The sequence below is a fragment of the Dama dama genome, chromosome 20 (assembly GCF_033118175.1).
Source record: "Dama dama isolate Ldn47 chromosome 20, ASM3311817v1, whole genome shotgun sequence".
Classification (NCBI taxonomy): domain Eukaryota; kingdom Metazoa; phylum Chordata; class Mammalia; order Artiodactyla; family Cervidae; genus Dama; species Dama dama.
Window position 1 is genome coordinate 62,681,810 of NC_083700.1, and position 15,014 is coordinate 62,696,823.

A 15,014-nucleotide genomic window follows, 5' to 3' on the forward strand; every position below is an offset into this window, starting at 1 on the left:
GGCTCCAAAATCACTGCAGATGGTGACTGCCGCCATGAAACTAAAAGACACTTGCTCCTAGGAAGAAAAGCTATGACAAATCTTTTGCAGAAGTTGCATCAGTCATGTCCCACTCTTTGTAACCCAATGGACCATAGCCCATCAGGCTCCTCTGTCCATGGAATTCTTCAGGCAAGAATACTGCAGTGGCTTGCCATGCTCTACTCCAGGTGATTTTCCTGACCCAGAGATTGAACCCATGTTTCTTATATCTCCTGCATCAGCAGGCAGGTTCTTTACCACTAGCATCATTTGGGAAACAAAACAGCACATTAAAAAGCAAAGACATCATTTTGCTGACAAAAGTCCATAAAGTCAAAGCTATGGTTTTTCCAGTAGTCATATATGGATGACTTAACATTCAGAAAATGAAGATCATGGCATCTGGTCCCATCACTTCATGGCAAATAGATGGGGAAACAATGGAAACAGTGACAGCTTTCATTTTCTTGGGCCCCTGAATCACTGCAGATGGTGACTGCAGCCATGAAATTAAAAGACGCTTGTTCTTTGGAAACAAAGCTATGACCAACATAGATAGCATATTAAAAAAAACAGAGACGTTACTTTGCCAACAAAGATTCATATAGTCAAAGATATGGTTTTTCCAGTAGTCATGTATGGATTTGAGAGTGCTGAAGAATTGATGCTTTTGAACTGTAGTGTTGGAGAAGACTCCTGAGAGTCCCTTGGACAGCAAGGATATCAAATCAGTCAACCCTAAAGGAAATCAGTCCTGAATATTCATTGGAAGGACTGATGCTGAAGCTAAAACTCCAATACTTTGGCCAACTGATGCAAAGAACTGACTCATTGGAAAAGAGACTGATGCTTAGAAAGACTGAAGGTGGGAGGAGAAGGGGACCACAGAGGATGAGATGGTTGGATGATGTTGCCAACTCGATAGACATAAATTTGAGCAAGCTCCAGGAGTTGGTGATGGACAGGGAGACCAGGCATGCTGCAGTTCATGGGTTTGCAAGGAGCCAGACACAACTGAGCAACTGAACTGAATTGCTGCATGGATGTGAGAGTTGGACCATAAAGAAGACTGAGCACTGAAAAATTGATGTTATCAAACTGTGGTGCTGGTGAAGACTCTTGAGAGTCCTTAGGACAGCAAGGAGATCAAACGAGTCAATCCAAAAGGAAATAAACCCTGACTATTCACTGGAATGAATGAAACGGAAGCTCCAATACTTTGACCACCTGATGTGAAGAGCTGACTCATTGGAAAAGACCTTGATATTGGGAAAGATTGAGGATAGCAGGAGAAGAGGGTGACAGAGGATGAGATGGTTGGATGACATCAGTGACTCAATGGATGTGAGTTGAGCAAACTCCAGGAGATAGTGAAGGACAGGGAAGTCTGGCATGCTGCAGTTCCTGGAGTTGAAAAGAATAAGATAGGATTTAGCAACTGAACAACACACTTGTATGCAAGTATGAAAGACATACTTGCAAATAGAAGGATTTCAATTTCTTCCGTGTGGTCTTTTTTTTGAAAAATGTTTCGAAAAGTCAGATTTCATTAAAATTAGGAAGATGGCTGTTTTTTAGTGATGTGGTATTAGCAAACCTTTTTATATCCTTGGGCCTTAGGTGCAAAAATGAACATAAAAATGCTTAAGTTGAAGGAAGATTCTGAGGAGTAAATTGGAAGATCTAAGAAAGCACCTGTATATTTTAATGAGGCACTCATTATTTTAAAATTGAAGTGTAATTTACATATAGAGTGTATAAATCTTAAGTGCATAGTCTGACAAATATTTACATGTGTGTACACCTACTCCCAGATGAAAATACAGACCATTTCCATCATTTCAGAATGTTTCTTTGAGTCTCTTCTGACACAATAATCACTATTTTGACTTTTTTAAAATATAGATAATCTTTGTCCATTCTTGAATTGCATAGAAACCACACAGAATTATACTCTTCATTACTCTTCTGCCCTCCTTTGCTCAACATGAAATCTGTGAGATTCATCCATGTTGTTGAGTATGTAATTTATTTTATTACTGTATAGTATTTCATTGTATGAGTAAACCACAATATTTATTCACTTGCATTTAGATTTTAGAACTTGATTTTAGAACTAAATATGAGAAAAAAATTAAACCTTCTAGAAGGAAAAGGATGTCTTTGTTACTTTAGAGTAAGCAAATATTTCTGAGATGGACAAGAAAAAATAAGTATTAAAACTATAACTTGCATTTAATTAAGATGTCTATTTACCAAATATACATCATTAAGAAATAAGTCACAGTCTAAAAGAGGATTTTTTATAATATGTATATATAACTGAAAAATAGCTTCTATAAATAATTATTATAATAACTAAAAAGAAATGACCCAATTAAAAAACTGGTAGAATGTTTGAGCAGTCAGGTCTCAAAAGAAGATATTCAAATACCCTATAATGACATGTAAAGTGCCTGATGCTATTAAATTAATGAGGAAATGTGATATAAAAGCATAATTATATAACATCATATCTCATCTTGATAGACAAAATAAGAAGACCGTCAATACCGTCTCTTGGAGAGGAAGTAGAGTAACTGGAACTCATACATTATTGATGGGATAGTAAATTGGTTGAAAAACAGTTTGGTATTACTTTCTGAAGTTATATATGTGCCTAACCTATGACCCACCAGTCACACTTTTTGCTATATTTACAAAATATATTAGTATATATGTTCACCAGAAGTTATGTATACAAATGGTTATAGGAAAATTATTTATAACTCTAAAGTGGAAGCAAATCAAATATTTACCCAAAGGTAAAGGAAAAATAAATTGTGGTGTAATTGCTATTAACTGTAATTAACAATACTTTTGTGAACTTTGTGTGTGTGTTTTTTTCTCCCAAATTTATGGTGTCTAATTAAATGCCATGTCTTTGTTTTCAAATATGTACCTTTTCAGGTTTATCCATCAAGCAAACAGAACTATAGGAGGAAATGAACATTTAGACAGATCATTGTTTGGCAGAAAAGAAGGATTTTGGTAAATAAATATGCACATTACACAGATAATCTCTTTTCACATACATTAACTTCATAAATCTATTTTAGTCCAATTCTTTATAATTAACTATATCCTTGCCAGAGATTTACACGATGCTTTATTACTTCTCTTTTGCAATTGGGAATACTTCATGCAAAGATGGGCAAAATAAAGGCCAGAAACAGCAAGGACCTAACAGAAGCAGAAGAGATCAAGAAGAGGTGGCAAAAATACACTGAAGAACTGTACAAAAGCTCTTAATGATCCTGATAACCCGATGGTGTGGTCACTCACCTAGAGCCAGACATCCTGGAGTGTGAAGTCAAGTGGGCCTTAGAGGCAATACTATGAGCAAAGTTAGTGGAGGTGATGGGAATCCAGCTGGGCTATTTCAAATATTAAAAGATGATGCTGTGAAAGTGCTACACTCAATATACTAGCAAATTTGGAAAACTCAGCAGTGGCCACAGGACTGCAAAAGTTCAGTTTTCATTCCAATCTCAAAGAAGGGCAATGCCAAAGAATGTTCAAACCACTGAAGAGGTGCACTAATTTCACATGCTAACAAGGTAATGCTCAAAATCCTCCAAGGTAGGCTTCAAAAGTACGTGAACTGAGAACTTCCAGATGTACAAGCTGGATTTACAAAAGGCAGAGGAACCAAAGTTCAAATTGCCAACATTCTTTGGATCATAGAGAAAGGGAATTCAATAGAAAAAGGGAATTCCAAAAAACATCTACTTCATTGACTATGCTAAAACCTTTGGCTGTGTAGATCATAAAAAACTGTGGAAAATTCTCAAAGACACAAGAATACCAAAACACCTTACCTGCCTCTTGAGAAACTTGTATGCAGGTCGAGTAGCAACAGTTAGATCCGGACATGGCACAATGAACTGGTTCCAAATTGGGAAAGTAGTACGTCAGCTAGAGCTGCAATCAAGACTGCCAGGAGAAATATCAATAACCTCAGACATGCAGATGACACCACTCTAATGGAAGAAAGCAAAGGAGAACTAAAGTCTCTTGATGAAGGTGAAAGAGGAGATTGAAAAAGCTGACTTAAAGACAACATTCAAAAAACGAAGATCATGGCATCCAGTCCTATCACTTCCTGGCAAAGAGATGGGGAAACAGTGGAAACACTGACAGATTTAATTTTCTTGGGATCCAAAATCACTGTGGATGGTTACTGCAGCCAAGAAATTAGAAGATACTTGTTCCTTGGAAGAAAAACTATGACAAACCTAGACAATATATTAAAAAGCAGAGACATCACTTTGCTGACAAAGGTCTGTCTAGTCAAAGTTATGGTTTTTCCAGTAGTCATATATGGATGTGAGAGTTGTACCATAAAGAAGGCTGAGCACTGAAGAATTGATGCTTTTGAACTGTGGTGCTGGAAAAGACTCTTGAGAGTCCCTTGGACACCAAGGAGATCGTACCAGTCAATCCTAAAGGACATTGACCTTGAATATTCATTGGAAGGACTAATGCTAAAGCTGAAGCTACAATACTTTGGCCACCTGATGCAAAGAATCAACTGATTGGAAAAGACATTGATTTTGGGAAAGACTGGGAGCCAGAGGAGAAGGGGGCAACAGTGGATGAAATAGTTGAATAGCATCACTGACTCAATGGACATGAGTTTGAACAAAGTCAGGTATGTAATGAAAGACAGGGAAGCATGGTGTGCTGCAGTTCATAGCATCACAGAGTTGGACATGACTGGGGACTGAACAACAAGAACGTAAATGTTGGTTCTGGTACATAGCAAATATGAGGGAATTAAATGAGATTAGAAGAGAGGAAAAGAAGAGGGAAGGAGGAAATATCCTTTTCATTAAGCATATTTTTTAACTGCTTCACTATACTTAACTTCTTATTTTAAAGTAGGAAAACACTAAACTGCCTCATATCAGATATTTGATCAGATATCATATTTTTCAAGTTTTAAAGAATTTCTCTAGCTAATATTCTATGGGTTATCCAATGATATCCCTCTCTACCTATTTTTCTAATTCCAGTTTCTTAGTTTTTTGTTGAGTATACACCATATTTCAGCATCTCATTTCCAGTTATTATCTTTCTTTGTTCACCACTGACCCACAGAAGGATTTAAACCAATATTTTAGTTCTCCATATCCACCTCCCCGCCTCTCCCAAGGACAGTCACTGTACATGTGATATAACAGGTTTTCCTGAGTTTTGAATCCTGGATTTGGTTTGGATGGAGACTGTGTAACTAGCCTAAATGTATTAGACACATATTTGAAATACTCTTCAGCCACTCCACCATAAGGAATTCTGTACTGGAGAATATCATCGTCCAGCTGCAGATTCCTGTCATTTGTTAGATCTGTCTTTCTCTGTATCTAACTTTTCTCTCTTCCTTCTCAATTCTCCCCTCTATTCAATTCTGGACTCTTGCTTTTTATACATGCTTAGTGGTCCAGCTATCACATAACTATGTCTTTCTAGTTTCAATTTGTGCTGTGTTAGACACCTATAAAATTAGTGACATTGCAGTCAATCCCTTACTATAGTAAGACTTTGTCATTAAAAAATTTCCTTCTCATTTGTTTCTAGGAAAGATATTTTAAAATTTCCCCAATTTTCACTGCACTATGGGGGCGGTGTTTTCAGTGCCACCATATAGTGCTGAAACATTGATACGATCATTTGAGCATTGGGGATGTTAATGGATAAATCAATTTAAAGTCTCTGGTTTAACTATAGAGTTGATCTCTGCTTCTATCTTTGTTTGGACTTCCCTAGTGACTCAGACGGTAAAGCGTCTGCCTGCAATGCTGGAGACCCGGGTTCCATCCCTGGGTTGGGAAGATCCCCTGGAGACGGAAATGGCAACCCACTCCAGTACTCTTGCCTGGAGAATCCCATGGACGGAGGATCCTGTTAGGCTACAATCCATGGGGTTGCAAAGAGTCGGACACGACTGAGAGACTTCACTTCATTTCTATCTTTATTTGTTTTAAGCTACAGAGATAAAATGATGTTATGGATCAATTTTAAAATGTATGCTTTATTCTCCTTTGTTTCTGATAGGAAGATCACCTAACTCTGTAACCTGTAAGATTTCATACAGATTAAAGGCTGAAGAAGTAAGATACAAAATTTGGATAAGCAGCCCCTGAGTGATTCAGTGGTAGCTATTTGAAGGAAAGCACGGAATTCATAGGAGTAAGTTGAAACTAGCCTAAGGGATAGCTCTGAGAAGCCTGGGACAAAGGATTTTGCCCTGCTACTGCAGACAACATTTGATGTCCTGCAACACCTTTTCTTATGATTTAACCTTCTATAGCTGTGCATTTCCTTTCTGCACATTTTGAAGTTTGCATTAAAAAATCATGGCATAGTAAATGGTTTTAATGAAATATTAAGGAAGGTTAAGGATATGATTGTTTAAAAAAACACTAGAATTTTAGAAGTGTAAGAAGGGAATGGGAACTCAAGATTGCTGAAGGCCATCACTTTTGTCCTATTCACTTTGTTCTAAAAGGGTCAGCCTTTGGCAAAATCAAGAAGGTGTACAAGATCCTTCACTTTTCTGATCAAATCACCTTTCCTCTCCTAAACCTATTGATGATTATTTCTGATCTAATCCCTTTCGAAGAAACTTTCTCTCAGTTTACTATCCCTTAAATACACAATTACTGATAAAAAGCTGTGCTCTAATGCCTGAAATATTCATTGATCAACAACTGATAATGTTTAATTATCAAAGAGGGAAATCAAATATTGTCCATTATACTAAAAATAATTTGCTAAACAACAACAGAAATAACAAACAATAACTGGAGAAAGTAGTCATTCAATAAATATTGAGTCTACTGTATGCTAGGTGTTAGGGATATAATTGTGAAGACAGTGCCCCTAATTCTTCAGTTTAGAAAATTTGTGGGAAAGAAAAGGAAACATAATTATAAGAAAATTGAGATAAAAATAAAAGGTATAGGGGAATATAACAATTAAAAAAATACCTCTCCTAACCTTGTGAGATTTTAGAAAGTTCTCTTTAAGTAATGGATTGAATAGATGAAATTAAATTTAGGAATTAAAAAATTAAAAAATAAACATTTTAGTTGAATGTGATGCAATAAGGCATTCTATTTCACTCCTTTAATGCCAGATAAAAATATCAATAAAAAAATTAAGAAGAAAATTGTTTAAAATTCACCGACAATGAAATCAAAAGTTAGTCACAATCCTAAACCCCTATCTATAAGAAATAATTGTCAAATACTGTAAAAGTTAAATCAAATCAAGGACAGGCTCAGGTAGCAAAAATAGAATCTAAAATCTTAAGTGCTGTATTTTGAAATTAGCTAAATAAAAGGGGTGACTATATCTCTTGTCTGGATCACCAGGGTCCTTGGCATGAGTCAGAAAATTGCAAATTAGCCCAGAAACATCTTCTGGTCACAAGGGGTGGGGAGGTGCGGGCAGTTAGGAGAGTTCACTGATACCCTTGAAAGTTTCTGCTTTCCTCAAAGAGGGAAATGAAATTGTAGAGAATTCAGCAGATCTGTTGAGAAAATGCTCTAATAGGAGAAAACATATATAAATATAGAAAATTAGTAAGAAAGCAGTTGAAAAGTCAGAAAAAGAAAATCAAAAGAATAACAATTTAATTCAACCCTAGAAAATAAAATTTACTTCATAAGCTGTAATAAATAAATGTTCGTCTAAGAAAATACAAATTTCCATAATTGTTTACCAAAGCAGTTGAATACCTAAACTTGACCTAATTGATATGGGGAAAAAAAAAAAGTGGGAAAATATCACAGAGATGCCATCCAGAAAGTACAGGTCCCAAAAGAGTTCAGAGGGAATGTTAACAAATGTCCATAGACATGTATATCAAATGCTTTCAAATGTTTGCTAGAACATTTGAAGGTAAAGAAAAAGAAACGCACCCCACCTTTTTATAGAGAAGGTGTGACATTAATGCAAAAACCCGAATAAGATATACAGCCTGGATAGGAGGTAAGTTTGGGGGAGAATGGATACATGTAGATGTGTGGCTAAGTCCCTTTGGTGTTCACCTGAAACTATCACAACATTGCTAATCAGTTATACAAAATACCCTGATACAAAATAAAAAAGTTTTAAAAAAGAAGAAATAATCTGCAGACAAATCAAATTATGAATACCCAAGAAGGTAAAGAAAAATCATTATAATTTTATTTCAATAGATTTTGAGAATAAATTTTAATATTTATCTTTCAGTAAGACTTCTAAATAAAATACAAACAGGAAACCCTTGACATCAAGTAGGCTCATGTAGAAGAATAAAAGCAAGAATAATTATAATACTGATAACTTTTGATGGTTAAGTGCTTACTATTGAGCCTGGCATTTCTAATCACTCTTTCATTTATTGTATACAAGCCCATGAGGTAAGTACTATGATTATCCCTATGTTACAGATAACCAAACCAGGACACAAAGATGTCAAGTAACCTTTCTAAAGGTTACAAAACAAAGCGTATCAGGACTTGTTGTAGTAGGAAAGATCAACCTGTAGATAGAATGGTCATTGTTGTTGTTCAGTTGCTAAATCATGTCCCACGTTTTGCAACCCCATGAACTGCAGATAGAGTGGTCGTAGAGCACTCCATCTATGGAGATATGTATGGAGAACACTTTAACTCTTTCCTGAGAGACACTCAGGATAGGGGTAGGATAGGCAAGCTTGCATAAATAGAAAAATATTTTGTACTTGGATAGGAAGACTTAATATTGGAAATGCTCCCTTAACATTTTATACAGTATTTACTATAGCAATGTTTTCAGTAGGAATGGCTGGAAATATCCTCCAATTCCATATGTCAATATCTGTTAAATAAACTCAGTATATCCATACAATGGGATAATATGCAATTGATTAAAAATAAATAAGTATACAGGTTGATTGATATGCACTAGTGTGAAAAGATAATCGAACTTAATTGGTAAGATAAAAAAGAAGGTATAAAGCAATGCATATAATAGTCTTATTAATCTAGAAAAAGATGTATAGATATAAGTTATCACAGATATGCATACATACATATATACAATGCAATATTACTCAGCCATAAAAAGGAACACATAAGAGTCAATTCTAGTGAAGTGGATGAACCTAGAGCCTCTTATAAAGGGTGAAGTAAGTCAGAAAGAGGAAAAAGATAGCATATATTAATACATATATATGGAATATAGAGAAATGGTACTGATGAACCTATTTGCAGGGCAGCAATGGAAACACAAACATAGAAAACAGACTTGAGGTCACAGCAGGGAAAGGAGAGGCTGGGATGAATTGAGAGAGCAGCATTAAAGACACGCATTACCATATGTAAAGTAGACAGCTAATGGGAAGTCTCCTTATAACACAGAGACCTCAGCCTGACACTCTGTGACAACCTAGAGGGCTGGGCTGGGTGGGGGCTGGGAGGGAGGTTCAAGAGGAAGGGGACATATGTACACTTATGGAGGGTTCACAATACTATGGGCTTCCCAGGTGACTCATTCCAATCCCAAAGAAATGCAATGCCAATGCATGTTCAAACTACCGCACAATTGAACTCATCTCATATGTTAGCAAAGTAATGTTCAAAATTCTCCAAGCTAGGGATCAACAGTATGTGAACTGAGAACTTCCAGATATTCAAGCTGGATTTAGAAAAGGCAGAGGAAGCAGAGATCAGATTGCCAACATCCACTGGGTCATAGAAAAAGCAAGAGAATTCCAGAAAAAATATCTACTTCTGCTTCCTTAACTACGCTAAAGCCTTTGACTGTGTGGATCACAACAAACTGTGGAAAATTCTGAAAGAGATGGGAATACCAGACCTCCTGACCTGCATTAGGAAAATCTGTATGCAGGTCAAGAAGCAACAGTTCAAAGCAGACATGTAACATGGACTTGTTCCAAATTGGGAAAGGAGTACATCAAAGCCATATATTGTCACCTTGCTTATTTAACTTACATGCAGAGTATATCATGCAAAATGTCAGACTGGATGAAGCACAAGCTGGAACAAAGATTGCTGGGAGAAATATAAATAACCTCAGATATGCAGGTGACACCACCCTTATGGAAGAAAGTGAAGAGGAAATAAAGAGCTTATGGAAGATAGTGAGGAGGAACTAAAGAGCCTCTTGATGAAGGTGAAAGAGGAGAGTGAAAAAGCTAGCTTAAATCTCAACATTCAAAAATCAAAGATCATGACATCCAGTCCCATCACTTCATGGCAAATAGATGGGGAAAAAATGGAAACATTGACAGACTTTATCTTTTGGGGCTCCAAAATTACTGCAGATAGTTAAGTGCAGCCAAGAAATTAAAAGATGCTTGCTTCTTGGAAGGAAAGCTATGACAAAACTAGACAGCATATTAAAAAGCTGAGACATTACTTTGCCAACAAACGTCCATCTCATCAAGGCTATGGTTTCTTCAGTAGTCGTGTATGGATGTGAGAGTTGGACTCTAAAGAAAGCTGAGTGCTGAAGAATTGATGCTTTTGAACTGTGGTGTTAGAGAAGACTCTTGAGAGTCACTTGGACTGCAAGGAGATCCAACCAGTCCATCCTAAAGGAAATCAGTCCTGAATATTTATTGGAAGGACTGATGCTGAAGCTGAAGCTCCAATACTTTGGCCACCTGATGGGAATAGCTGACTCATTTGAAAAGACCCTGATGCTGAGAAAGATTGAAGGTAGGAGGAGAAGGGGATGGCAGAGGATGAGATGGTTGGATGGAATCACTGACTCAGACATGAGTTTGAGGAAGCTCTGGGAATTGATAATGAACAGGGAAGCCTGGCGTGTTTCAGTCCATGAGGTTGCAGAGTTGGGCACAACTGAGTGACTGAACTCTACTGACCTGAACTTGTAGCTCAGACAGTAAAGAATCTGCCTGTAACACAGGAGACCAGGAACATTCCCTTGAGAAGGGAATGGCAACCCACACAGTATTCTTGCCTGAAGAATTCCATGGACAAAGGAGCCTGGCAGGCTGTAGTCCATGAGGTCGCAAAGAGCTGGACTCGACTGAGCAACATAGTTTCACAATTATACGGCAGAAACCAACACAACATTGTAAAGCAATTATCCTCCAATTAAAAATAAATTTAAAAAAGAATATATGAGACCTAGTATTGCTGTTTAGCTCTGGGAAGTTCATGTAAATTTTGGGCAGCATGAGTAGAGAGAGGTATTTTTAAGAGGTATCAATTATTAAGAACAGTACTGTGATAAAAAGAAAAGTTAGCATGTTTTTAAAATTATATATCTCTATCTATTTTTATGATCTGTCCAGATTAAGTTGTGGCAGGGGTACAAAATAGCAGGAAAAATTGTATCTAGAATGGTGCTGAAATGAAAAATGTTGAAGTAATACATACATAGGAAATAAAAAGATTGAGAAAGATAACTGCTAATATTTTCTAAATTGACCAGTATTTGACTCCTCACTATGGCTATGGTACTTGTGTAACTCCAGGTTGTCCTTATACTGTTCCTAAAAGAAAAATAACACTTCAGTGAAAATGAAGACCAGAAAGGAAAAAAAAAAAAGAAAAACAAAAAATGGAAAGAGTGACAACAGTTGGTAATAATGCACCACCATCATTACAATATAAAATTACACACTCTCATGACCTACAAGGATTGTTTTAATGTTAAAAAAAACTAGCTCTTGAGTGATTCAAATGTCAATGAAATCTGTTGACTAGTTTTCTACAACTCCCTCCAAAGAATCTGCTTATCTGAGCTACAATCTGTGTAGACTACTATAAACTTAGTATAGGTAACCCAGAGCAAAACTTCATTAATTTGGACTTGGGGTGATATACACGGTATATTATTCTATTCAAGGAAATCCTAATTTTACAATGATATCAAGGACATGCAATAACTTGATGGTAGGTAAATTAAAATTTTGCCCATTAAATATTCTAGTAGATCCTTGTATCTGCTCTCTGTTTGCATGTATTAGGGCCTCCTAAAATATAGCTTTATTATACTTTTGTTTTTTTTCAAAATAAGCCCTCTAAATTCTGGGGGATATTACATATGATTGAAAATCTAGTATTGGTCTATTATTATAGATTTTATCTTATATGAATACTCTGAGGATTGTTAACTTATGGTTGCATATTTGTTACATTTTTAGACAAATCATTTTATTGAATAATCACATGATTAGTTCTCCAAGTATGATAACTTTGTGATGACTGCATTTTTCTTATATTGAAGGAGAAACTCATAGACTATATGAAAAATTGATAGCAGCTTTCAAACTTGAGTATACACTCACTAGTTGACTGTTTTGGAAACTGGAGCTTAATTTCTAATATATGAGAAGTTAACTCTATAATTCAGAGTTTCATATTTCCTCCTAAGTTAGTCAAACCCAGTGATCTTGATGAAATCTAGGACCTTTAGGTATTTTCAAACATTGGTGACCACTGAACAGTTGTATAAATGGAGATGTAGGAAATGGAGAAAAGTAAGAATGTGTTTGACAGCACGATATAGTCCAGAAGATGTTTATATGAATAAATTCCAAAAATTGCCCAGGGGTAATTTTGTCATTTGCTTCTTTCTCCTAGATATTGGTGCTGAAGAAGGAAAATAAAAATAACAATCACATTCCCTAACAATTGAGCATTCTGAGAGACTGAGGTTTCATTAACTGTGGTTTTTACAATACTTGGAGCTGGTTTGTTTAAAAAGAAATACATAGATATGTCCCTTGGGTTTTTGTTTCCATGGTTCACCTCTTTTGTAAGCCAGTTTTCATGCTCTTTACTGCAGTGAAGAAGTGTCAATCCAATCTCTAAATTCTTTAAAAAAATGAATTTTGAGAAAAATTTTTAAAAATATGTTGTTACTAAAGTGAATTTAAAATTTTAACATTATTAAATTGCCTGTATTATAGTCCCATTATTAGACTGGACTATAAAGAAAGTTGAGCGCAGAAGAATTGATGCTCTTGAACTGTGGTGTTGGAGAAGACTCTTTGAGAGTCACTTGGATTGCAAGGAGATCAAATCAGTCCATCCTAAAGGAAATCAATCTTGAATATTCATTGGAAGGACTGATGCTGAAGCTGAAACTCCAATACTTTGACCACCTGATACAAAGAACTGACTCTCTGGAAAAGACCCTGATGATGAGAAAGATTGAAGGCAAGGGGAAAAGGGGAAGACAAAGGATGAGATGGTTGGATGGCATCACCGACTCAATGGACATGACTTTGAGTAAGCTCCAGGAGTTGGTGATAGACAGGGAAGCCTGGCGTGCTCCAGTCCACGGGGTTGCAAAAAGTTGGACAGGACTGAGCAACTGAACTGAACTGATTAAATTGTCTGTTATCTTTAATCTTGTGTTTTTTTGTTTTTTTTTTTTGCAGTTTATTAGGATATAGACTGTGTACTAAATGACATTGTAGAGTTATGATTACTTCTCTTAAATAGGAGAATAATAGTATAGTTATGTAGATGAAGGTACTTATGTAGGAGATTTGAGAAGTAAGGAGTTGAACAGTTATGTCTGCCCCTTCCCCTCAAACTATGTAAAAATATGTATGTCTTTATATACACAGTTTCCCTGGTGGCTCAGATGGTAAAGAATCTGCCTGCAATTCAGGAGACCTGGGTTCAGTCCCTGGGTTGGGAAGATACCCTGGAGAAAGGCATGGCAACCCATTCCCGTATTCTTGTCTGGAGAATTCCATGCACAGGAATCTGGCAGACTATGTCCATGAGATCACAAAGAGTTGGGCATGACTGAGCAACTAACACACACACACACACACATATAGAAAAATCAAGTGAATGTGGCAGAATAGGCCACCTGATGCAAAGAGCCAACTCATTGGAAATGACCCTGATGCTGGGAAAGTTTGAAGGCAGGAAGAGAAGGGGGATGACAGAGGATGAGATGGTTAGATGGTATCATCGATTCAATGGGCATGAGTTTGAGCAAATTCTGAGAGATAGTGAAGGACAAGGAAGCCTGGAGTGCTGCAGTCCATGGGGTCAGAAAGAGTTAGACACTACTGAGCAACTGGATGACAACAAATTCCTGCTTTGTCACTATAAGAATATAGCCTTTATAGAAAGTTTTGAAAATGTAGAATATAATTTTCAAATATCATGCTCTGCTATGGACCTCAGATACAAACTTTTAAATATCTTTTTTCCCCCAAAAACACTACAAATAAATTAATAACAAATATATTTCATTAATACTTCTGGGACCAAACCTTGTGGAACTCCGATGCTGGTTGGTTCAAGAAAGCAAGAAAAACCGGTCACGTTACAACCATATAATAGAAGGAAAAAAAAGTTATTTATGTATAACTTTTTAAAATATTATAAAGTATCTGTTCATTTACTCATTCATCTACTAAATTTTACTATGTGCCTAATATAAACCAGGGCTTCCCTGGTAGCTCAGACAGTAAAGTATCAGGCTGCAATGCAGGAGACCAGGGTTCAGTCCCTGAGTCAGAAAGATCCCTTGAAGAAGGAAATGGCTACCCACTCCAGTATTCTTGCCTGGAGAATTCCACGGACAGAGGAGCCTGGTGGGCTATAGTCCATGGGGTTGCAAAGAGTTGGACACAACGGAGTGACTAACACATTCACACTCACCAGGCAGTAAGTGAAGTGCTGGTTCAGTTCAGTCACATAGTGGTTAAAAAATAGGTTATGTTTCTTCCCCTTTGGATCCTAGGATTCACAGCATAAAATAGATATTACAAAATAGAAATCAACACATACTTCTTTATATATTGTATATTATACATACTTCTTTTTTTTGCTGCTTATTGCAAGTAGTATTTTTAAAAGACCATTCCAGTTCTCCACTCAGAACTTTTAGTGACTTGCTATTTGATTCAGAATAATGCTCCAAGCCCTTCCCTTGGCCTTTAGGGACTAAATGTT